The sequence below is a fragment of the Ranitomeya variabilis genome, chromosome 2 (genome assembly GCF_051348905.1).
Source record: "Ranitomeya variabilis isolate aRanVar5 chromosome 2, aRanVar5.hap1, whole genome shotgun sequence".
Taxonomy (NCBI): Eukaryota; Metazoa; Chordata; class Amphibia; order Anura; family Dendrobatidae; genus Ranitomeya; species Ranitomeya variabilis.
In genome coordinates, this window is record NC_135233.1 from 686,804,087 (window position 1) to 686,830,778 (window position 26,692).

A 26,692-nucleotide genomic window follows, 5' to 3' on the forward strand; every position below is an offset into this window, starting at 1 on the left:
TGAATCAGTTAAATGTCTGACACCTAGACAGGCAAAGTGGTCATGTTTATTTTTAACCAGATAAAACTTTTTGTGACTTATAGGCTGAGGGATAAAAACATTAAGGTGAATGCATTGTCTCGATGTTTTCTGGACCCCTCTTCCCTATCCTGGTATGTATGGCCCCTCTTCCCTATCCTGGTATGCATGGCCCCCTCTTCCCTATCCTGGTATGCATGCCCCCTCTTCCCTATCCTGGTATGCATGGCCTCTCTTCCCTATCCTGGTATGCATGGCCCCCTCTTCCCTATCCTGATATGCGTGGCCCCCTCTTCCCTATCCTGGTATGCGTGGCCCCCTCTTCCCTATCCTGGTATGCATGGCCGCCTCATTATGGTATGCATGCCCCCTCATCCCCATCCTGGTATGAATTGCCCCCTTATCTCCATCCTGGTATGCATGGCCCCCTCATCCCATCCTGGTATGCATGGCCCTCTCATCCCCATCCTGGTATGCATGGCCCCTCCCCACCACAGCAGGTGCATCATTTCAATTTAAGGTGTGTCTAAGGACAAACATTCAGCTGAAATAAACTGCTGCCGTTGGCGGATCCCCTGACCCGGGCAGGGATGCCAAGGGGTCTACAGTGCCTGAGGGCTGCATGAAGCCGCCTCGGGGGCCGCATGCGGCCTGAGTTGCATGTTTGAGAGCCCTGTGTTAGATCATGTGATGTGATAGCTGCAAGGCATTATGAACAAGCTCATATTGACTTGGCGCCATGTGAGCTCACTCTATAGCTGATAACTCAATGTGTGAAATAGTGTATAGTATTTTTTTTGCATTTTTAAAATTTACCAGTTTATATGGTAAACACCAATAATGATTACTCTCTATAGACAAAAGTATTGAGATATTAATGATTATGTTTTTTAATTCAGTCCTTTTACCACACGTATATAAATTCAAGCCTCAAGTCATACAGTCAGCCTTAACATTTGTGAAAAAAATGCATTTTTCTAAAGAGCTCACTTAATTTGAGTGAAGTACTGTAATAGGATGCCACCATTGTAACTATTCAGCTCATGAAATTTCCTCCCTCCTAAATATTTTCCAATGTTTTGACTGAAAAGACCTCGTAAAGTTGGATATTATATAAGATAATATATCATATTACATACATAATACACTGTGCTGACTTAATAACGGCAGAAATCGAAATCCCCTGCGGCATTAACATCAGCACAAACTATGGGTGGTTAGATTTATGGCTTGGGTTTCCATGGCATTAGAGGAGCATGCAAGCCTTACATCAGAAAGCACAATTCAACTACCATTGGACTCTTGAGTTTTGAAGACATGTACTGTGGAGCGACAAACCATGCCTTTTTGTCTGGCAATCTGATGTACAAGTCTGGATTTAGCAAATGTCAAGAGAATACTACAGGTTGACTGTACTGTGTCAACTGTAAAATTTGGTGGAGTAGGGATGCTCTGGGGTTGTTTTTGAGGGGTTAGCTTAGGTCCCTTAGTTCCAGTCAATTGAAATCTTACTGATTAGTTACCAATACATTTACAGTTGTATGCTTTTTTGTGGGAAATTGTTGAGGAATGCAGTTTATTTTCCATCATGACAGTGCCCCATTGCACGAAATAAAGGTTCATAAGGGATGGGTATGCTTTGCGTTGGAAAATCTGACTGTCCACCAAAGAGCCCTGACCTAAATGCCATAGAATAGCACTGGAATTAACTATTATGGAGATTGAGAAGCAGAGCCCTTACATCCAACATCAGTGTCTGACTTTACAAATGCTGTTCTGGAGAAATGGGCAACCATTCTTATAAACACCCCAAAATCCTCTAAAAATCCTTGTTTTATAGGAGTGGAAGCTATTAAACCTGCAAAGTGGAGAATAACAGCATATTAATGCCTATTGGTTGGGAATGGGATGTCATAAAAGTTCATGTAGGTGTAATATGTAGAAGTCCTAATACTTTGTCCATATTCTGCATGTCATTGATTTAATTACATGTTGTTGATATTCTATTATTGTTGATAGAAACAATGTAATTCTCTTATTAATGAATTTACAATAGGACCGTGCGAAGATTTACATAGCTAACTTCCCCTAAACATCTCCAAGACAAGACATTGTACAGACAATCATAAAAAGGCAGGGACATTGTTCTATGTCCCAGGTAGTCAATTATTCATGTGAAATAACTGTACAGCTGTTTAGTTCATAGATTCAGAGCCATTTGTGTAACTTTGTGTGGGTCTTTGTCAGGCTCCTCAGTCCTCGTCGCACTGATATGGAAACCATTGCTCTTTGAATTGGGGCTTTGTGACATTAGAGGCAAGCTGCATTACTGATTAAGATTCAATGCCCTCTAACCACTTTCATTGCAAAATATAGCATTGCCTTCCAAAAATGGCTAAATCCCATTGTGCAAGACGATTATAAAGCTACAGGGGAAGGCATCCGTAAGGAAAGAGATTGACCTCAGATGTGACTGACAGCTGCTCACCAGTATTGTCAGCTTTTGCTGGCAGAGGCAACATCAGGACAGCAGCGAGGCAGTGAAATGCTGACAGATGAGAAGGGAATCTGCATACCTGATGCTATTCCTATAGACACATGATTTAGCATGTCCATTGCATTGACAAGTCTTTATTGGAAAAGTAGTCAGGTCTGCTGTATAAGGACGTGGTCTGTCATTCACAGGAAGGATAAAAAACATGATCGTTAGTGACACAGAGCTGTCAGTGTTTATTTCCAGTCATTCTGACTGTGACCTAGTTTGCCCCAGAAGAACAAATGCAAGATGCTTTTTTTTTTAATGCTTACAAAAATAGACTCCAGCTTCAGAAATCAGCCTTGATGTTTCAGTGTTAAAATAGTAGGAAATGTGGGGAAATTAAAGCTGCGCTATTGTATGGTAACAGGAATAACTTGTCTAGACATCGGTGTTATATTTAAGTCTGATAAAAAATTTAACAGATTGATGAAAAAAGTTATTTCTTTCCAGGTATAGTGGTTGAGGATTTATACTTTGTGACTGTGCATTTAACCCCACACCATTACTGAGCATTACTATGACGGACTCACTGTCAGCCCTCAATTTCACAGATAGGCCAGTAATGATATTCATTCATGGCCAAATTTAGGGTTACATATAAATCAATGTATGGTTTATTTACATTTGCTCATAATATATTTTTTTTTGCCAAAAACAGGACCATAATAGAAAAACAACAAAATGTTTTCCTAAAAAATGTTCTACTCTTTCCTATTTTTTAAGTGCAGTTTACTAGTTCTGTCAGAGGGGTCCTTTGATGTTTTTATGATTTGATAAAGCACTTATTTATTATCATATATCCTTAACTCCCTCTGGTGAATTTTTAATACTCATCACATGTGCATAAAAATATGTATAACAAAACTTGCCATTTTCATAGTGACCACTGTTTTATACTTCTTTCAGGAAACAACACATGTACACAGATACAATGGTCAGACACTGACTTCTGTACTGGATCCGCTGTGGCTGATTTTCTACATTATATGCATTTTTAACAGATTAAACAGGTGAGTTTAATCCGAGTGCATAACTTACTGTATTTCTCGGATAAGACCCTATTTGTGCTGATCTCTCCGACAGTTTCTTGGTTAGTTACATTTCGAACTGAGGAAAGGGCAACTTGAAAATGCTTTGCTATCTTTTTTAGCCTTCTCGTCACTTGTGGGCCTCCACCATTTTCATTTTCAGAGTGATAGGCAACTGCTTAGAAGAACCCATGGCTGCTGTTTTTGGCACAATGTGACAGGAGGTTGGGTTTTTATAAAGCTGGGAAATTTGCAACACCTGGCCTTTCCTAACGATGATAGTGAACAAGCTATAAACCTAACAGGCTAATTAATGTCTGAAGCCTTGGTCAAAGTTATCTAAACACACAAATTTCCAGGGGTGCCCAAACTCATTTTCAACATCCTTCACAATAACAGCTATTTTGACCAGAGGTGCCCAAACTTTTACATGCACTGTATCTGAGATAGGTGCGTAACATTTACCCCCATTTTAGGGCACCACCCATATGAATCTTTAATGGAAGAAAGTGGATGCTTGACATGAAACTTCATGAGCAAGACTGGAGCATTTACCGGTAAGTCCTTTTTATCGTTCCCAACAACTCTCTTCAAGACCGAATACCTTCCAGTTGATTAAGTGAAAGGAGTTTACTGCAAACCTTTCTATGGTCCAAGATGTGATTGATCTCATACTCTGTGTAGGAATCAGAAGTGGGAGAAGGGACTGTCTTTACTGTAGGAGTGAACGTATTGAGGACCAGGCGGCGTAGAAGAGAGATGTGAAAGCCATTAGGAATTTTCAGTGAGATATTACTTTTATTACTACTTTTAAAAGGACTGTACAAGAAGGCCACACAATCACTACAACAGTCATATCAAAAGCAGGAATGGGATATAAATAGCAATTTCAATTTAGATCTGAGCCTCCTACTCACTCTATTCCTGCATATTGATGAAAGCCAACAAGTGAAAAAAGTGCAAAAATAGTGCAATAAAACAATAGCCAGTTGGGTTGTTATGGGCACATATATGAGTATAATACTTTAAGAATACTGAATCAACACCAGGGAGAGATAGGGGCCTATATTACCCTAATGTACCCTATTAGCTCTCGCTGCCTGACTGCGGAGGTTGGTAACCTACTGTGAAACTTCGGCAGCCCTAAATACCCTAGTTTGGCCCTAAACAAATATCCACACAGTGGTAGATCACCTCTAAAAAGCCACTATATAAGAAGGGTAGACATTTAGTGGATATTATGATAACTACCTCAATCAGATGGTTAATATATACAAACAAATAGAATAGTGTTTCATATAAATATAAATATCCACAATGGATTCAGAGATTCATATAGTCATTAGCACTTATATCAAAAGCATAGGTTGCTCCCAATCAGGGCAAACATAATAAATATACATGTTTTACAGTGAAAACATAAAAATGTATGACACATCATGGGAAACAGCTCGATGTTATACATTGATATCTATATGGAGAGAGATTGATGTTTCAAATCGGTCCCCTGAGGAACCCTGGATAACGCAGGGGGAAACGCATTGGGACAAACGGGACGAGCTGTTTCCCATGAGCCTGAACTATCCCTCCCCTTACTTGCTCCTTCAGCCTCAGGAATTTTCTGTCCCGTACCCCTCATGTGTTTCCCTGTCCAGCTTTCACTGTAAAGAAGTGTGGTTAGTGCTCTCCATAGCCACTGACACAAACCTTAGGCTTCGGACATTCCAAGAATGTCTACAGGGAGTCCACAGGATCCCATACCGCCAGAACAAGCAGTACTTCTCATGCCTCCAGGCCACTACCTGTGAACTTGACTTTCTTGTCTCTATTACTCTCTCTGTTCCAATCAGGAAATGCTTTCCCTTTTTGTCTGACCTCTCTTCCCATGATGGGTTGGTCCCACACATACTAATTGTATTCTAACCTGTACCCTATTTCCTGCTACTAATATTCCCACCACTGCATATTTCCCTTTCTTTGCCTAACCTCTAGTCCCTATACTAAACCCTGTGTCCTATATCTAACTCTATATTTCCATATGCACTACACAGTACTCACATTGTACACTAGTTACATAACCTTACGAGAACCGCATAAATTAGTACCTCTAAATTAGTACCTATAAGATTCAATGCATTTTCAGATATTACACCACTAAAATAAAACCAAATGTTATGACACACATTTTACCATTGTTGTCTTCAGGAGGAAAGGCATATGACAGTTCCTGTCACATTCTTACACTACAAGTCTTCAGTCTGATGCTTTTGTGGACAGTTATATCTTTTCTCTGGGGTCGATGTTGGGCACAGGTTGCCGGTGTTTATAAGCACTCTTCTTAGCCTTTGCACCAGCTAAATTATCTTGTGCCTAAGTCCAATTGTTAGGGATGTCCCAATAGATGCTGTTCACTGCAGGAAATAGTCTTTATCCATGATAGGCAGAGGGAGATGCATTCTTGGCTGAACATTGTAGTGAATGGAGATCTCCAGGAAAACTCAGAAACTGAACTATTTTGGTGAAGAATCAACAACAAGTGGAACACAATTGTGAAGTTGAACGAAATTTATTGGTTATTTTACATTTTTGTGGAAATTCAAAAACTGAAAAGTGGGGTGTGCAATATTATTCGGCCCCTTTAACTTAATACTTTGTTGCGCCACCTTTTGCTGCGATTACAGCTGCAAGTCGCTTGGGGTATGTCTCTATCAGTTTTGTACATCGAGAGACTGTATTTCTTGCCCTTTCTTCCTTGGCAAACAGCTCGAGCTCAGTGAGGTATGATGGAGATCGTTTGTGAACAGCAGTTTTCAGCTCTTTCCACAGATTCTTGATTGGATTGAGGTTTGCACTTTGACTTGGCCATTCTAACACCTGGATACGTTTATTAGTGAACCATTCCATTGTAGATTTTGCTTTATGTTTGGGATCATTGTCTTGTTGGAAGACAAATCTCCATCCCAGTCTCAGGTCTTTTTCAGTCTCCAACAGGTTTTCTTCATGAATGGTCCTGTATTTGGCTCCATCCATCTTCCCATCAACTTAAACCATCTTCCCTGTCCCAGCTGAAGAAAAGCAGGCCCAAACCATGATGCTGCCACCATGTTTGACAGTGGGGATGGTGTGTTCAGGGTGATGAGCTGTGTTGCCTTTACGCCAAACATATCATTTGGCATTGTTGCCAAAAAGTTCAATTTTGGTTTCATCTGACCAGAGCACCTTCTTCCACATGTTTGGTGTGTCTCCCAGGTGGCTTGTTGCAAACTTTAAGAGACACTTTTTATGGATATCTTTGAGAAAGGCTTTTTACTTGCCACTCTTCCATAAAGGCCAGATTTGTGCAGTGTATGACTGATTGTTGTCCTATGGACAGACTGTCCCACCTCAGCTGTAGATCTCTGCAGTTCATCCAGAGTGATCATGGGCCTCTTGGCTGCATCTCTGATCAGTCTTCTCTTTTGTTTGAGATGAAAGTTTAGAGGGACGGCCGGGTCTTGGTAGATTTGCAGTGGAATGATACTCCTTCCATTTCAATATGATCGCTTGCACAGTGCACCTTGGGATGTTTAAAGTTTTGGAAATCATCTTGTATCCAAATCCAGCTTTAAACTTCTCCACAACAGTATCACGGACCTGCCTGTTGTGCTCCTTGGTCTTCATGATGCTCTCTGTGCTTCAAACAGAACCCTGAGACTATCACAGAGCAGGTGCATTTATACGGAGACTTGATTACAAACAGGTGGATTATATTTATCATCATTAGGCATTTAGGACAACATTGGATCATTCAGAGATCCACAATGAACTTCTGGAGTGCGTTTGCTGCACTAAAAGTAAAGGGGCCGAATAATATTGCATGCCCCACTTTTCAGTTTTTGAATTTGTACAAAAATTTAAAATAACCAATAAATTTCATTCAACGTCATAATTGTGTTCCACTTCTTGTTGACTCTTCGCCAAAAATTTACAATTGGTATCTTTATGTTTGAAACATGATATGTGGGAAAAGGTTGAAAAGTTCCAGGGGGCTGAATACTTTCGCAAGGCACTGTAGTGTGACAGTTTTATGGATTGGGTTCTTTCAGACACTATGATACCAAACATGGGTACTTTTTATTTTTTTTCTGACTTAAAAATGTGTATTTTTTGTGCAATATTTATTCATGATTTTTAATTTTTTTTATCTTGTGTTTTTTTTTTGTGTTTTTACAATTTGTTTTAACTTTTTTTTTTTTACCTTTTTCTTAGTCCTTTCAACTTTTGTCTGATCACTGGTCTAAAACTCTGAAACACTTGTATTAGACCTGTCAGTGTCAGAAAGCCTGTTAGAACTTGCTGGTGGAAGGGTCGAACAGGCCACCATATCTGGTAGACCCCGATTTCATTGTCTGTCTTCCAGATGCTACGACAACCATTTGCACCCTATGATTGCGTTGTGGAAATGTTTATGTGGTGAGAAAGGCAGTTTGGTCATATTTAGAGGTGTAAAAAGCCAAGGACCTATTCTGGAACTGGCCCTGGCTGTTACAGCAGGCGCTCAGCTATCAGTTAAGCAGAACTCCTGTCAGTAATTGTGTGGGCATAGATTCTTTGTCTGCACAATGACCTGGATTTATCGGTACATCCATTTGTGGAGCTTCCTGCATGATAGGACGTACCGGTACGTCCAATGTCAGATATGGCTAAAGGAGCTCAGTTGCAATATTTGAAAATCTCATACACAGAAGTCGTGTTGTTTCTGGAGAAAAAAAAACTATTTAATAAATGTGAACACACACAAACCTGGATCATTTTAATGTAATATTTAGATCAGTGCAAATATAACCGATTTTTAAACCATGAAGTATTGTGACAAACTGAGATCCACACGCCTGAAAGGTTGTCTACCCAAACTTTTGTGGAGAAGAAACGGAATGGAAGAAAGGAGTCATCTGTTAGGGCATGTTAGGTTAGGCTATGGGTTGAACTAGATGGACTTAAAGTCTTCCTTGAACCTTAATAATTAATAACTATGTTAATCAATTTCTATCAAACCTCCCGAGCCTGGTCCAGTGAATGTAGCATTACCACTTCATGGTCTGTGTGAGCCTTCACTCCAGGTCATGCAGTGTGAATGATGATATTTCTAACTGAATCATATAGTTATAGTGCTTGGATCTAATTGTCATTATGTAGACTACAACATTATGTGATTAGGGAAACGTTATCTTTAATAGGTCCCAAAACATGCCAATTAGTTTTACAAATTTATTTTATTGATAACATTCCTATGAGCAGCTGGATTTAAGAGAAGGTTTTTTTAATTATAATACTGTTGAAATTCCAGATTATATATTGCTGGTAGAATTTTTTTTAATCCAGCGCATTTTGTACTAACAGATCAGTGTATTCTTCATTTCTACTAAAAAGCAGCAATAATTGAGTTGATAGAAAGAGGTCAATGTTGGGTACATAAAGTTTTCATGAATGACAAACACAGTTTAACTACATTAAGTTAGAGTTTAAACTGACAGAAGTATGACATATCTATTGGCTGGATCAAGCTCAGTAGGCAAACAAGAATCTCAGCCAGACTGATTGCTAAATATACACACGTGCATTCACTGCATTCATTCTATGTGAAAGGGAAATCTGAGCTGCAGTAAACTAAGGACTGATTTAGACTAACAATGTTAAGCAATATTACTATTTCAGCATGCAGTACTTTAAGGGAATCTGTCAGTAGGATCAGCCATCCTAAATGGGCATGCAGGTCATGGAATGTTGAATAAAATGATAACCTAAGATGTATGCGAGCCAATGTTTTATTCCAGATAAATTTATGTTTATCTTAATATGTAAATGAGCTGTTAAGGTCTATTGGCCAGGCATAGATCTCTCAGAGAATCTGTAGAGCTTATTTTAAATGAAAGGGGGCGTTACCAGCGTGAGACTTGTAATGACTGACAGTCTCCCTTCCAGATTACTGCAGAGCTGTGCTGCCTAAAACTAATACAGTACAGCAGAGCTGAGCTTTCGCTCATTATAAACACATCCATAGTTGTATCTCTCCTCTCACAGTATTATCAGCTTAGCTGTACTCCCCTCCTTCACACTTATTGTGAGATAGAGGCTGAAGAAGTGTTAGTTGTAATCAGGCACAGCTCTCTATTGAGCTCAGAAGAGCAGACTTTCCTGTTTAAGACATGTCATGAAAATACATGTAGAAAAATGGATGTTTTGATCTCCCTGAGGTCATTCATCCTTATGTTTATAGTCTCTTCACTAGGCACTGCTCCTAATAGCCAGTTTCCTACTCCACACTGATGAGGGGCAAATACCCCGAAACAGCTGTCTGTGGATGGATATCATGTTTTGGCATAGGTGGTTTTCCTTTATTTGATGCTGCCCTTCCCGTGGTTGTTCCTTCCCGGTGAAAGACCTGGCTATTCATTGCTTTGCGTTGAGAAACACGTGATGGTGTCTCTGTGGCTTTTCTACATGCATTTGCATATTTCCCTTTAGGGATGGGGGCAGTGTTGATTACTTGCTTGATTACTTGATTACTGCGTTGATATATCTTATCTCTGGGGTCGATGTTGGGCACAGAGATGGTGTCTCCGCAGTGTTGGATGTTTTGATCTCCCCGAGGTCATTCATCCTTATGTTTATATGTCATGAAAATAGTCTGCCCTCCTCACTAGGCTTTGTTTCAGTGCTATTAACTCTACTGTCCTGCCACTCCTCCACACTGGCTGTGTGATATGAAACTTATAGAAGTTTATGCAATCACACTTATGTTTGCTCTACTTCAAGTACTTTGCAATCACACAATCAGGAGAGAAGACTGTTAGTCATTACATGTCTCACACTGGTACGCCCCCTTTCCTTTAATATAAGCTATGGAGGCAGATTTTTGTAAAGATCTTAACAGTTAATTAACATCCCAGAGAAAGCCTCGTTTTTCTTAATACAAGACACCGGAACGCAGCAATAAATGTATTATTTTATTCAACTTTCTATGACCTGCATGACCATATAGATGGCTTAGGAGGGTTGATCCTCATGACAGATTTACTTTAGAATGGAAAATTAACAAATAATACACGACCCATTGTAAAAATAGGATTTTTTAGTGAGTCTTTAAACCCCTTCACCACTAAGCCTGTTTTCGCCTTCATAGTCATGCCATTTTTTTCAATTATAACCAGTGTCACTTTATGAGATAACTTTGGAACGCTCAAACATATCCCAGTGATTCTGAAATAGTTTTTTTCGGGACATATTGTACTTCATATTAGTGGCAAATTTATCATATTGTACTTCATATTAGTGGCAAATTTATCATATTGTACTTCATATTAGTGGCAAATTTAGGTCGATATGATTTGCTTTTCCTTATGAACATATTGAAAATTTGACCAAATTTTTTTACAATTTAGCAATTTTCTAACTTTAAATTTGTATGCCCTTAAATTAGATAGTTATACCACACAAAATAGATACTAAATAACATTTACCCCATGTCTACTTCATATCGGCATAATTTTTTTGTTAGGAAGTCAGACAGGTTAAAAGTCAATTTTTATTTTAGGAACCACATCCCTTTTAAAGTGACTTTGAGGGCCCTATGTGACAGGAAATACCCAAAAGTGAAAGCATTTTAAAAACTGAACCCTTCAAAGTGCTCAAAACCACATTCAATAACCCTTTAGGGGCGTCACCAAAATTAAAACAATGTGGAAGGAAAAAATGAACATTTTAATTTTTCCACCAAAATTCTTGATTTAGCCCCACACTTTTCATTTTCAAAAGGGTAACAGGTGAAAATGTACCATAAAATTTATTGTGCAGTTTCTCCTGAGCATGCTGATTCCCGATATGTGGAGAAAAACTACTCTTTAGTTAGGGAAGGAACACCCTTTAGCTTTAGCAGCGCAAAATTGGGTGGGATAGCGGATGCCATGTCACTTTTGCAGAGTCTCTGATGTGCTTAAACAGTATAAACCCCTACAACTGACACAATTTTGGAAGCTAGTCCCGTCAAGGAATTTATCTACATGCGTGGTGAACATCTTGAACCCTCAGGAGCTTCAAAGAATTTTATGATCTTGAGCTGTAAAAATAAAAAAATCACTTTTTTTTTCCAGGTTACAGGCAGGGGTGAACCTAGACTCTCTGCTGCCTGAGGCGAACTTTAAAACGGCCCACCCTCCCCAAACACAAGTATGTCACACGCACATACAAGAACCACACAGAAGAATCCAGAACAAGGATCATTAATGGCAATGGCAGGATTGGTACAAACATGCAGATACACAGTGAATGCTGCAGGGCTGTGGTATTGTAGGCAGACATAATCCTGCATCCTTATAGCACAGGAGGCCTTATAGCATACACACAGGAGGCAGCACTGATTGCCATCATATTATCTCTGGCACACGCTTATAAAACTCTGGGCAGCTCCAGTGTGGCCGCTGCCAGGCACTGACTAGTCAGACATATCCACCATGCAGCATCTTTCACACACCACATGCAATGACCTGCAGTCTGAGCATCACATCTTTGTTGCTGTTACAAAGTACTTTTCCTCCTATTGAAGCCCCTAGATTACTCTTTCATTACCCCAAAAAAGTGTGATGCCAACAAAATTGTCCCACAAATACTGTGATCCCCCCAGTGAATTGCTCCACAGGACCCTCCACACACACACAGCATGATGACCCTACTGTACCCCCCATCAACTACTCTGGCACAGTATGATTCCCAACTGTGACCCCTACACAGCCCTCCATGTAGCATAATGGACCCACATACAGTATAATGGCCCCTACATCTCTTCACAATGTATAATGGCCCCCAACTGAGCCCACAAATTGCCCTCCATAAAGTATAAAGGTTTCCTAATAGCCCTCATTATTAAACCACCGAAAAAATTCATAAAGCAACTTCCCAAGGCCAGGAGCTGGCTGTCAAGTTTCAGCCTGGGGGGCAAGCACATAGCACTGGCCCACAAGCTGCATTGGACCATCTTTAACCTGCTTAAATGAGGCTGTTGCATGAAACAGTAAAGGTATCAAGGCTTTAACCCCTTTCTGCCAGCTGATGTAATAATACGTCAGCCGGCAGTATCCCCTGCTTTGAGGTGGGCTCCGGCGGTGAGCCCACCTCAAAGCCGTGAAATGTCAGCTGTTTTCAACAGCTGACATGTGCCTGCAATGGGCGAGAGCGGAATCACGATCCGCCAGCACCCATTAACTAGTTAAATACCGCTGTCAAACTCTGACAGCTTAATTTAACAAGCGCGTTCCAGCCGCGCGGCCAGAAGTACGCACACTGCTGACCCCCGTCATGTGATCATTGGGTCATTGGTGCATTGCCATCACAACCAGAGGTCTCTTGAAGACCTCTATGGTTGTTGATGATGGATTGCTATGAGCGCCGCCCAGTGGTCAGCATTCATAGCAATGCTGTAATTCAGCTACATCGAGGTTATCTGTGCATCACCTCTATGCAGCACAGGCGATTGAGTAGTGGATGCTTCTAGCCTCCCATGGAGGCTATTGGTCTCGGAAAATTACACCATTTTTTTTTTAGCAAACTTTGGAATTTTTTTGTACCACTTAGATTAAAAATAGCCTAGACATGTTTGGTGTCTATGAACGCATAATGACCTGGATAATCATAATGGCAGGTCACTTTTAGCATTTATTGAACCTAGCAAAAAATCCACAAAGAACAAGTGTGGGATTGCACTTTTTTTCAATTTCATTGTACTTGGATTTTTTTTCCCGTTTTCTGTTACACGACATGGTGAAACCAATGGTAACGTTCAAAAGTACAACTCGTTCCGCAAAAAATAAGCCCTCACATGGCCATATTGACAGAAAAATAAAAAAGTTCTGGCTCTGGAAAGAAGGGGAGCGAAAAGCGAAAAAAACAAAAAAAGCTCTGGGGTTAAGGGGTTAAAAAACAGTGGCTGGTGCTGTTTTCATATTGGGATCATACACATATTTGCGATTGTATATACATTATTGAGCTCAATCATTTAGAAGGACTAAAAATTAGCATTGTCATTTATATCACTTTCGGTATCGCTGGTGCAGCGTATTACAGTGACATAAGACCATAATAACATTATAGAATAACTAGTTGTCTATCTCAGGCACTGAAAATCATCAACCCTAATATAAATCTAGTAGTCCATTACCCCACAGTCACAAGTAAGTGGACTGAACACATCGCACTTTTACACAATCATCATAAGCATGGGTGTACAATGTCTGACCATCACAGTCAATGGCTCCTCAGTGCTTCTGAATGCTCCATATGTATTTTTCCAAGTGTTTGGTCAAAGCAAGATCATAATGTATTTTCTATATTATGAACAGACCGGTGGAATTTATGTGCAAAACGGAGAACCCCAGTTATACAAAGGATCGGTTTGGGCATTCATTCCACTTGTCTGTTCCTAAAGCAGAAAAAATAAATGGAATTCCCCAAAGCCTCATTCACTTGTCTGTGTTTTAACACGTACTTGAAAAAATGGTACCGATATAATCAGTGTACGGTCTGTGTGTCCGTTTTTACCATCAGTGTCATCAGAATTTTTCCACGTATGGATATAGAAGCTTCTTCTATCCTTTGCAGTGTTAAAAATATACAGTACAGCCCACAGATGGTACACTGATGCCATCCGTATGCTGGACGTATTTTTCACGGACCCATAGATATGTATTAGCACTTTTCATCTGTGATACCAGAGGAAAACCGACATGTCTCCATGAGTTTAGCACAGACACGCACTCTGTGAAAAAAGACAGACATGTGAATGGCACCAAAGACTATAATGGGTAAGTACTGTACCTGTGAAAAAGGATAGAACACGTACGTGCAACATGGATGTCTGAATGAGGCCTTAGGCAGATACGAAAGAGACTTTACAGATTTACTAAATATGCCACAAACATGTGAATATGATTTTACACTCAAAGTGTTCTAACCACACATCCTCACACCACAATGCACTATCACACACAGGCGCACATGTACAACACATACCGTATGGAAACAATTCAGGGACAGACTGGGACTATAGAGCTGCCCAAGCATACAAACCTACAACAATATCATCCCTGCATAATGCGCAATGAAAATAAAAGTGTTTTATTTGGTCATTTACCCAGAAACAAATAATTTTTTTTAAATAATTTAGATAAAGTGCTTTGCTATCTCTGGCACTTGCATTGAGAATGAATGGAGCAGAGGTGCACATCCTCGACTTCCGCTCCATTCAGATGGAACTCTTTACAGCACCGTTCTCAGCATTGGTGGGGGTACCAGTGGGTCAGTCTCTTAAGTAATCAGGAAGTTATCTCCTATCCGATGATTACAGGATAACTTAAAAATGTGGCACAACCTTTTTAATAAGTACAGCTATTGCTTCATGGGAGGAGACTGACGCCGGGACTCCCAGATTATCTCTACATGCGTTTAAAGGTATTTTCCGTGACTAATTTATTTTTTAACTACCTACCTGTTCTACCTGGCTTCCACTCAGAGTAGTCATGGACCAGTCTTCCAGGCTGCTTTGTCATCGGGGCGTGACTGTCGGCATCATGCAGATTGACAGACGGATCCCAGAGTTATGTAGCGAGGAGCCAGATGTCATTCAGCCTGACATCAGCAGTTGCAGATGCTGCACTGTCTAGGTGATGTCAATGGAATCCACAGAATCGCCACCAGGAGTGGTCAGTGACCACACTATGCCAGCAGAGATCGAAGCAGGGCACAACAGGAAGGTAGTTAGCAACTAACTGCCTGTTAGTACTTAAGCCTATAATAGAAAAAAAATTCCTGGATGTAGGGAAATATGTACAGGTATATGTGTGGCTGGGAGTTAACTAGCATCTGTCCTCTGGCTGCAGGTCTCACCAAGGTGATAATATGTTACCCTGAGAAAAGGCAGTTTTCCAGTTCTCAGACCACAGGGGGCTTTCCTGGAAAGACACAGAATTGGAAACATTTAACACTTCTGATGCCTCAAAGGCAGATGCCAAATGGGACCTAGTGCAGCCTGACAATTTCTATTTATTATGAGAAAGGAAGGTTACACAAAGAGTTTCAGAGAAAAATAATGTATTGATTGGTGGAGTGGTCATAGTCCAGTCACAAACCAGCAATTGGAATATTAACCTGAGAGGCTGGTCTAGTAATCTGACCTCCAAGTTATCTCTATAAATTAGGCCTTTACACATAGAAAAAATGTTCACATGTGGGGGCAGCCTGGAAAGCTGATGTGAGCCATTTCATATTTCTCCCTCCCTCAGGGACAGAGTACCAGACTGCAAAGTTCGAAATTTCTGTAAGTTTTCTCCCGTTTATTTTCAGTTTTTGCATATTTGTATGTCACTTTTTATTTCCATTTTTATACCTTTTATTGTAAGCACTGTACCTTTTCTATTAAAGCTTAAAACGTTAATAAGTCTGAACCTTGTATGCTCTAAGAATCCATAGCCTTAAAGTGTGTGATCCTGGTGATTGGCAGACAGTAGTAGTATTAGTATTTCCGGGACTCATCGTCCATGTTGTCACGCTCACGCCAACTGGTGGGCGTGAGCTCAGGGGGTTTGTGGCCCCACTGTGCCACAAACCAGACTACCCTGGAAGGGGCATGACTATGACAGCTGCCTGGGTTTTCACTGGAGCCCCTGATGGTGAGGTCAGGCTTGTGCAGCAGGCAGCTGCCAGGTGCTACTCCAGGGTGGTGTCTGGCTGTGGCTGCTGATCCCACTTGGGAGACAGGAACACTAGGACAGGTGCGGGCAACTGGCAGATGAGCACTGCTGAAACTTGGGTGAGTTGGCACGGCAGAGAACACAGGACTGGCAGGCACGGCAGAGAACACAGGGCTGGCAGGAAAGGTGTATGAAGGTGTGGTGTATGAAGGAACAGGTAGGGACCTGTTCACACAGAAGATGCAGATACAGAAACAAGCAGGAAGGAATGGAGTGGGAAGGAACAGGTTGGGACCTGTTCACACAGGAGAGGCAGGTACGGAAACAAGCAGGAAGGAATGGAGTGGGAAGGAACAGGTTGGGACCTGTTCACACAGGAGATGCAGGTACAGAAACAAGCAGGAAGGAATGGAGTGGGAAGGAACAGGTTGGGACCTGTTCACACAGGAGATGCAGGTACGGAAACAAGCAGGAAGGAATGGAGTGGGAAGGAACAGGTTGGGACCTGTTCACACAGGAGATGCAGGTACGGAAACAAGCAGGAAGGAACGGAGTGGGAAGTGTTGTGAATCCGCTTTTGGGCTCCCCTGGTGGTTGCTGGTGGTACTGGTGACTTGTGTGTCTTTGCTGTCTCAGTTCACCTGCTCCCATCAGTGTTTGGGAGTTTCCTATTTAGCCTTGCTCTCCAGTCATTTCCTTGCCGGTCATCATTGTAACCAGAGCCTTCGTTTGCATGTTCCTACTACTAGTCTGCTGATCAGCTAAGTGGACTTTGTCCTTTTGTTTTGTATCTTTTGTCCAGTTTGCAGTTTTGTTATTCTCTGTAGCTGGAAGCTCTTGTGGGCTGAAATTGCCACTCCTGTGTCATGAGTTGACACAGGAGTCTTAAAGTAATTTCAGGATGGTTTTTTGATAGGGTTTTCAGTTGACCGTGAAGTCCTCTTTTGTATCCTTCTGCTATCTAGTAAGTGGACCTCTCTTTGCTAAATCTACCTTCATACTGTGTATGTCTTTTCCTCTAAACTCACCGTCATTACATGTGGGGGGCTGCTATCATCTTTTGGGGAGAGGTAAGCCAGGTCTGTTCCTTCCTCTACCAGGGGTAGTTAGTCCTCCGGCTGGCACGTGGCATCTAGGGTTAATCAGGTATGCTCCCTGGCTACTATTAGTTGTGTGGTAGATTTAGCTCACGGTCAGCTCGAGATTCCATCACCCAGAGCTCGTCCGTTATCTTTGTGTTTTGATGTTTCCCTGCCATTGGGAATCATGACAGGGAAGGAACAGGTTGGGACTTGTTCATACAGGAGAAGCAGGTACGGAAACAAGCAGGAAGGAATGGAGTGTGAAGGAACAGGTTGGGATCTGTTCACACAGGAAGAGAACCACAAGGCTGCGGATAGGAATAGTAGAGCAGCAGGAGATGGAGCAGCAACAGAAGCTAAGCAGAGTGGAACCGCAAGGAATGCGGAGAGGAGCTGCAGCAAGAGGTTTCTGCAGCAGCAAAAGCTAAGCAGAGCGGAACCGCAAGGAATGCAGAGAGGAGCTCCAGCAAGAGGTCTCTGCAGCAGCAGAGCAGAGTAGAGTAGAACAGAGCAGAACCGCAGGAGTGCGGAGCAGAGGCAAAGCTGCAAGAGAGCGGAGCCCAGGCAAAGTCACAAGGGTTCAGAGCAGGCAGAGCCGCAAGAGTGCGGATCATAAGCAGACTGAGAACACAAGGAAAGACACAGCAGGGAAGGAAGCCACAGACAAGGAGACAGAGATAGGACTAAGTTCAGACAAGGTAATGGAACAAGACAAGGAACAAGAACAAAGAGACAGGGACCAGGATATACAGCCTTCTGGAGGGCAGACAAACAAGATCAAGGCAAGACAAGGAGAAAAGCCTCTAGAGAGGGAGTAACACAGAGCAAGGCCTGGCAGCTCAGAAGCTAAACACAAACAGAGCTAACATATTGCACAGGCCAGTACACAGGGTGGAGCTGTCCTAAATACTGGAGGCCTCTTGGTAATTGGTCAGGAACAGATTAGGCAGGTGCGCCCTGATTCTATAAGAACAAGTGAGTTCTGGTGCTGCCCCCTATACACAGCCAGGAAGCATGCAGAGAGCAGAGGCACAGAATATAGAGCTGGCAACAGAAACCACAATATGACCTGGAGCAGTGGGTAAGAGTGTGAGAGATGAGAGGCCATGCCGTGATGCCAGCAGAGTTGTTACACATGTGTTCGGTGAGTGGTGGCAGCATGTATGAGCGGGGTGCTTGGACTGCGTCGGGATGTGATTTGTGCTCCCATTGCAGCATAGAACAGAGGTTGAATGCTGGACTGAGAGAGAGGAGATTAACCCTTGCAGGCGCAACCCCAAGTCATGTGCTGAGAAGTACGTGACACTGGATAACCCCTTAAACCAGCTCCACAAACTCCTCACTCATTCTGAGACAGTCCACAAAACTCTCCATCACAGTTGTAGCAGGGGTTCAGCTGCGGGTAGGGTCAACATATGAGTGGACCCAAACCAAATAACTGATTACAACTATAGTGGTGCACCCTAAAAGTACCTAAAGGGAAACCTGAGCAAATGACCCCACCGTTACTGAAAATAAGTTTCTATACAAAGGCCAACACTGGTATTACAGTTATGGAGATCATATAGCGGTAGATCACAGTCCTGCAGATTACAGTACAGTTACAGATAGTAACTTACAGCTGATGTTCTTTGTGATAGAGTCGTTCACTTTTCCCGTTTTTTTCCTTTTGGTCCAGATCGACATGACAATTTCTCCATTCACAACTCATCTGCAAAGATTACAAGAAACACATCTGTTTCCTCACATTTACAGCAACCTCCCCATCTATTCACAACCTGCAGAAACACGTTATCCTGCTGATACCCCAGTGCTGAACCGCTGCTGCCGTATGTGACCATATTACTGCTGTGTGGTACAATATCAGTGCTCCTCTTACTTCCCCATATTATAATGCCCAACTCTCTGCCTCTTACATAGTAATAATGCCCTATAGATAGTAAAATTGCCATCTAGAAAATATTAATGCCCTGTGCAATGGTCCTAGAAAACAGTGTACACATTTTGCCCCTAGCATGTAATAATGCCCTATGTACCCATTTGATGGTGATATGATGGGCTCACAGCTCCCCCTATATAATACCCCAACAGCTCCACCATACGCAGTATGCTTCTACAGCTTCCCTATATGCAGTATTATACCTCCACTGTGTCACTATATGCAGATGAATGCCCCCATAGCTCATTAAACGCAGAATAATGGGCCCACAGCTCCTCTATACACAATATGATTGGCTCGCAGCTCCCCTGTACACAGTATGATGGGTCCACAGCTCCCCTATACATAGTATGATTTACTCAATTCTCCCCTATACATACTATGATGTCCTCACTGCTCCCCTAAAACAGAGTACAATGCCTCCAAAGTATCCTGACACTGTATAATGAACACCAAACTGTATAAAAGCCCTCACGCTGTACAGTATGATGGTCCCCTCTGTAGTATCCCACATTTTATGATGGTCCTCACAGTAGTCCCCACTTTAAGGGCCCCCACATTAGCTCCTATACTGTATGAGGGCCCCACACTATATGATGGCCCACATTTGTCCCCAAACTGTATATTAGCCCCCACATTAGCTCCCATACTGTATGATGGCACCCACATTAGCTCCCATGCTGTATAATGGCCTATACACTTTGAAGTGCCCCCACAGTAGCCCCTAAATCGTATGAGTCCCTTACCCAACTGTATGAGGGTCCACCACACTCTATGATGCCCCCAGTGTCAAACCAAAAGTTTTAAGTTAAAAAAACATCATATACTCACCTATTCCAGGATCTCAACGCGTTGATATCCCTGCAATACTGCTTTCAGCCACGGCAGGATGATGCATTGGCCGAGGTCTTCTGACCTTCCTGTGCATGTGCCAGTACCTCGGCCACTGCATCATTCTGCCGTGGCTGAAAGCGGTATTGCAGGGACATTGTATCTCCCTGCTCTGCCATAGAGTTTAACTGTATTGTCGTGCTATAATAATAATAACCTTTATTTTTATATAGCACTAATATATTCCACAGCGCTTTTGCACACTATCATAACTGTCTCCATTGGGGCTCAAAATCTAAATTCCCTATCAGTATGTCTTTGGAGTGTGGGAGGAACCCGAATTATCCAGAGGAAACCCATGAAACACAGGGAGAACATACAAACTCCTTGAAGATGTTGTCTTTGGTGGGATTTGAACCCAGGACTCCTGTGCTGCAAGGCTGCAGTGCTAGCCAACATGCATGCCGATACAGTTAAGGGTAGTGTAGTTGTGAGTGAGGCCTGGGGCAACTTCCCCCTTGGTAGCTACACTACTGCTCGCCACACACAGCATGCACTGTGACACCCTCAGTCCATCAAAGTTCATAGCAGCACAGGGTGTACAGCGATGAATTGAATAGATCCCCATGCCCCTCCCAGTATAACATCCACCAACACAGAAGTATTCAGTGCCACACGCAGTACACAGGGTAATATGTCCCCAAACTAAACAGTGCAACACCCCTTATACACACAGAGTACAAAGCGTAGCATACCCCCAGCCCCTCATAATTGATATGGTAGCAGTCCACCAGTGTCATATAATATACATTGCAGCAGACCCCCAGACTCTGATAATATACATAGCAACAAACCCCCAGCAACCCTAATAATACACATTGCTTCAGAGTCTGTCATGAGTTACATTGCTTACAGTGCATTACAGTGATTTATATTGCTTTTTTATGTTTGACTACTGTCACACACTAAAAAATGCTTTTTATTCTAAAAACAATTCTCTGCATCGCCATAGAATTCTGCCGACAGAGTCAGGTGAGAGCTTGTTTTTTGTGGGACAAGTTGACGTTTTTATTGGTACTGTTTTCCGGCACATGACATTATTTGATCGCTTTCTATTCCGATTTTTGGGAGGCAGAATGAACAAAATCCAGCAATTCAGGAATTGTTTTTTTTTTTGCTTTTTTATGCCATTCACCAACAAAATGGAGGAATTAGAATTAATGTTGTTGGAGCATAATTATGACATGGTGGGGATATCTGAGACATTGCTGGATGAGAGCCATGACTGGGCTGTTAATTTACAGGGCTATAGTCTGTTCTGAAATGACCGTATAAATAAGTGGTGGGGTGTGTTTATATGTAAAATCATCCTTAAAACCCATCTGGCGTGATAATATAGGTGAATTTAATGAAAATGTAGAGTCCCTGTGGGTGGAGATAAGGGGAGGTGGAAAAATAATAAATTACTGATAGGGGTTTATTATAAGTCTCCAAAAATAATGGAAGCAGCGGAGAATATTCTTGTAAAGCAAATAGATGAAGCTGCGACTCAAGGAGAAGTCATTATTATGGGGGACTTCAACTACCCTGAAATAGATTGGGGAACAGAAACCTGCAGTTCCAGCAAAGGTAATCGGTTTTTGACAACTATGAGAGACAAATACCTTTCACAACTGGTTCATGACCCAACAAGAAGGGGGGCACTGCTAGACCTAATATTAACCAACAGGCCAGACCGCATATCAAATATAAGGGTTGGGGGTCACTTGGGGAATAGTGATCACAAAATAATACGTTTTCATGTATCCTTCAATAAGATGTGTAGTAGAGGGGTGACAAGGACACTAAACTTCAGGAGGGCAAATTTCCAACAGATGAGAGATGATCTTGGTGTAATTAACTGGGACGATATCCTGAGACACAAAAATACACAAAGAAAATGGGAGACGTTTATTAGCATCCTGGATAGGACCTGTGCACAGTATATACCGTATGGGAATAAACATACTAGAAATAAGAGGAAACCAATATGGCTAAATAGAGTTGTAAGGGTCGCAATAAGTGACAAAAAGAAAGCATTTAGAGAATTAAAGGAAGTAGGTAGTGATGAGGCTTTAAATACAGAAAATTAAATAAATTCTGTAAAAAGCAAATCAAGGCAGCAAAGATTGAGACAGAGAGACTCATAGCCAGAGAGAGTAAAAATAATCCCAAAATATTCTTTAACTACGTAAATAGTAAGAAACTAAAAAATGAGAGTGTTGGCCCCCTTAAAAATAGTCTGGGTGAAATGGTGGATGAGGATGAGGAAAATACCAATATGCTAAATGACTTTTTTTCATCAATATTTACAAAAGAAAATCCCATGGCAGCCAATATGACTAGTGATAAAAATTCCCAATTAAATGTTACCTGCTTAACCCAGCAGGAAGTACGGCGGCGTCTAAAAATCACTAAAATTGACAAACCTCCGCGCCCGGATGGGATACACCCCCGAGTACTGCAGGAATTAAGTACAGTCATTGATAGACCATTATTTTTAATCTTTAAAGAGTCCATAATAACAGGGTCTGTACCACGGACTGGTGTATAGCAAATGTGGTGCCAATATTCAAAAAGGGGACAAAAACTGAACTAGGAAATTATAGGCCAGTAAGCTTAACCTCTACTGTGGGTAAAATCCTGGAGGGCATTCTAAGGGATGCTATACTGGAGTATCTGATGAGGAATAACCTCATGACCCAATATTAACATGGGTTTACTAGGGACCGTACCTGTCAGATTAATCTGATCAGTTTCTATGAAGAGGTAAGTTCCAGACAGGATCAAGGGAACACAGTGGACGTAGTGTATATGGACTTTTCAAAGCTTTTGATACGGTGCCACAAAAAAGGTTGATACATAAAATGAGAACAATGGGGATAGGGGAAAATATGCGTAAGTGGGTTAAGAACTGGCTAAGTGATAGGAAACAATAGGTGGTTATTAATGGAGAACACATGGACTGGCCCGCTTCAGTATTAGGCACGCTTCTTTTTAACATATTTATTTATGACCTTGTAGGGGGCATACAGAGTAGAATTAAAATTTTTGCAGATGACACTAAACTTTGCCGGGTAATCAATACAGAGGATGACAATTTTATATTACAGGAGAATTTATGTTAACTAGAAGCTTGGGCTGATAAATGGCAAATGAGCTTTAATGGGGATAAATGTAAGGTCATCCACTTGGGCAGAAGAAATAAGATGTATAATTATGAGCTTAATTTTGAAACACTGGGCAAAACTGGCCAGTGTCAGGCAGCTGCTGCAAAGGAAAATAAAATAATGGGATGCATTAAAAGAGGCATAGATGCTCATGAGGAGAACAGGAAAGATATATATCTTGGTACCGTGTTAGCCAGTGGATAGAAAAATATTTAGAATTGAGAGTCCTCAGTGGTTGATACCTTTTAATAGCTAACTGAAAACATGATAAAAAATTGCAAGCTTTCGAGACTACTCAGGTGTCTTCATCAGGCATAGACTACTACAAATTCTGAAGAATCACATATTTATGCCCAACACAGCACAGAAAAAAAACCCCATAGATAAGACAGGTGGCATGAAGCAGAATTACCATTATGTGAGTGATAAACAGTTATGTCCATAAATATTGGAGCAGTTCATAGATAAGGATTGTGAATGTTTTATTGTCCTCTGATTGGGGTCTGGTTCTATGTTATAGTGACCCCACATGGTCTGAGGAGCAAATTCCTTATTTGATGTAAAAATACATAAATTCATGCAAAACATTCATTCCTGCACTGAGAGTGTCAAAGGTCATCATCAGCTTATATTCCCAGATCCTTCTGTCTCACTGAGATATGAAGTTACCTTTTAATACAAGTAATTTCATGTCCATAATGCTATGATCGGGGAGACAAAAATGTATTGCCACAGATAGATCCATTCTTTTTTCTCTTATTGTATGGCGATGAGAGTTCATCCTTGTTCTCAGTTTCTGCCCTGTCTCCCCCACATACAAGACCCCCAGTTGGACATTTAGTACAAATAATTAAGTACACCACATTAGAAGTAACGCAGCTGAAAGTTCCTGGTATCTTGTAGTCCTGATGTGAATTGGGGATCTTTATCTTGTCCGTGGTCATTATAAATGGATAGGTTTTACATTTTTTCTAGTTGCAAGGAAAGGTTCCTGCAGCTGTTGGAGAGGACAGCGAGCTTCTGACAATGATACTTCTTAGATTTGGGGGCTGCCTAAAACACAGTAGTGGGGGTCTGAAAAAAGGGATTGTAAATGGGCATCTTTTTGTAGTAAAGGTTGTAATTTCCTGCAGCTCCCCTTAGCATCTCGATTTGGATTGTGACTACTAGAGGCACCCGATTATTTTCTTCTTTAGCTTTGTAATGTAGCAGGTGATTCCTTGATATTCTAGTGGCTCTTGTAATTTGGTTTTGAATTGTTCTTGGATGGTAGCCCTGATTCAAAAAGGTCTTTCTGAGGCGACCAAGGTGTTCATCCCTATCCATGGGGTTGGAACATATCCGATTGTATCTGATGGCTTGGCTGTAGACAATAGAATTTTCATGAGGAGAACATAATTTTACCTTTATACAAGTCACTAGTGCGACCACACTTAGAATACTGTGCGCAGTTCTGGACTCCGATGTATAAGAAAGACATAGCTGAACTGGAGCGGGTGCAGAGAAGAGCGACCAAGGTTATTAGAGGACCGGGTGGTCTGCAATACCAAGATAGGTTATTACACTTGGGGCTATTTAGTTTGGAAAAACGAAGGCTAAGCGGTGATCTTATTACAATAATAATAAAAATAATAATTATTTATATAGCGCCAACATATTCCGCAGCGCTTTACAAATTATAGAGGGGACTTGTACAGACAATAGACATTACAGCATAACAGAAATCACAGTTCAAAACAGATACCAGGAGGAATGAGGGCCCTGCTCGCAAGCTTACAAACTATGAGGAAAAGGGGAGACACGAGAGGTGGATGGTAACAATTGCTTTAGTTATTTGGACCAGCCATAGTGTAAGGCTCGGGTGTTCAAGTAAAGCTGCATGAACCAGTTAACAGCCTAAGTATGTAGCAGTACAGACACAGAGGCTATTGACTGCATAAAGTGTATGAGAACATGATGCGAGGAACCTGATTATGTTTTTTTTTTTTTTTAAATTTTAATTAGGCCACACAGGGATAGTTAGGTTAATGCGTTGAGGCGGTAGGCCAGTCTGAACAAATGCGTTTTTAGGGCATGCTTAAAACTGTGGGGATTGGGGATTAATCCCAATTAATTGTATAAATACATGAGGGGACACTACAAAGACCTTTCTAATGATCTTTTTACTTGTAGACCTGAGATGGGGACAAGGGGGCATCCTCTACATCTAGAGGAAAGAAAGTTTAATCATAGTAACAGACACAGATTATTTACCGTAAGAGAAGTGAGACTATGGAACTCTCTGCCGTATGATGTTGTAATGAATGATTCATTACTAAAATTTAAGAAGTGACTGTTTGCCTTTCTTGAAAAGTATAATGTTACAGGTTATATACACTAGATTCCTTGATAGGGCGTTGATCCAGGGAACTAATCTGATTGTCGTATGTGGAGTCGGGAAGGAATTTTTTTCCCCAATGTGGAGCTTACTGTGAAAGTTAGGTTAGTATATGGGTTGAACTAGATGGACTTAAAGTCTTCCTTCATCCTTAAAAACTATGTTACTATGTAAAAGTGATGACAACTTTATTCTTCGGGCCAGTATGATTACAGTGATACCACATTTATATCTTTTTTTATGTTTTGCCACTTTTAAACAATAAAAACTATTTTATAGAAAAAAAAACTTTTTTTTGCATTGCTATATTCTGAGAATTATAACTTTTTTATTTCTATACTGACGAAGCGGTGTGGTGGCTTGTTTTTTGTGGGGCAAGATGGCGTTTTCAGCGATACCATTTTTATTTCCATTCGACTTTTCAATCGCATTTTATTCCACTTTTTGTTCGATGGTGGATGAAAAATAAAAGTTTTTTGTCAGTTTTTTACTTAAGTTTTTTTAACTAGTGTGATAGTTTTTTAGGTTGGGTCGTTCCAGACCAGCGATATCAAATATGTGTACTTTTTCTGTTTCCATAAATATTAGTATTTATTGGTATAATATTTTATTCAATAATTTTTTTTAATTTTGTGATTTTTAAAAAAATATCTTTACAATTGTAACTTTTTGTTTTTTTATTTAGTCTCAGAAAACTTAGGGTATCTGTGCACATTGAGTACTTGATTGCAGGTTTCTGTATTTCTGGGCAGCAAAAACTCTGTGGAAAATTCACAGCGTTTTTTCCTGGTCTTTTTCTTAGAAAAGTAATGGCGACTTCGCAATTAGTACTGGGGGACTGCGACGGACATTAGCTTTCAGAAACTGTCAGTATCTACCAGGCGGAAAGGCAGCATTGCTGTGGCCAACAGATTGGAGATGCTGGAGTTCAACACCTTAGCTTTGTCATGCGT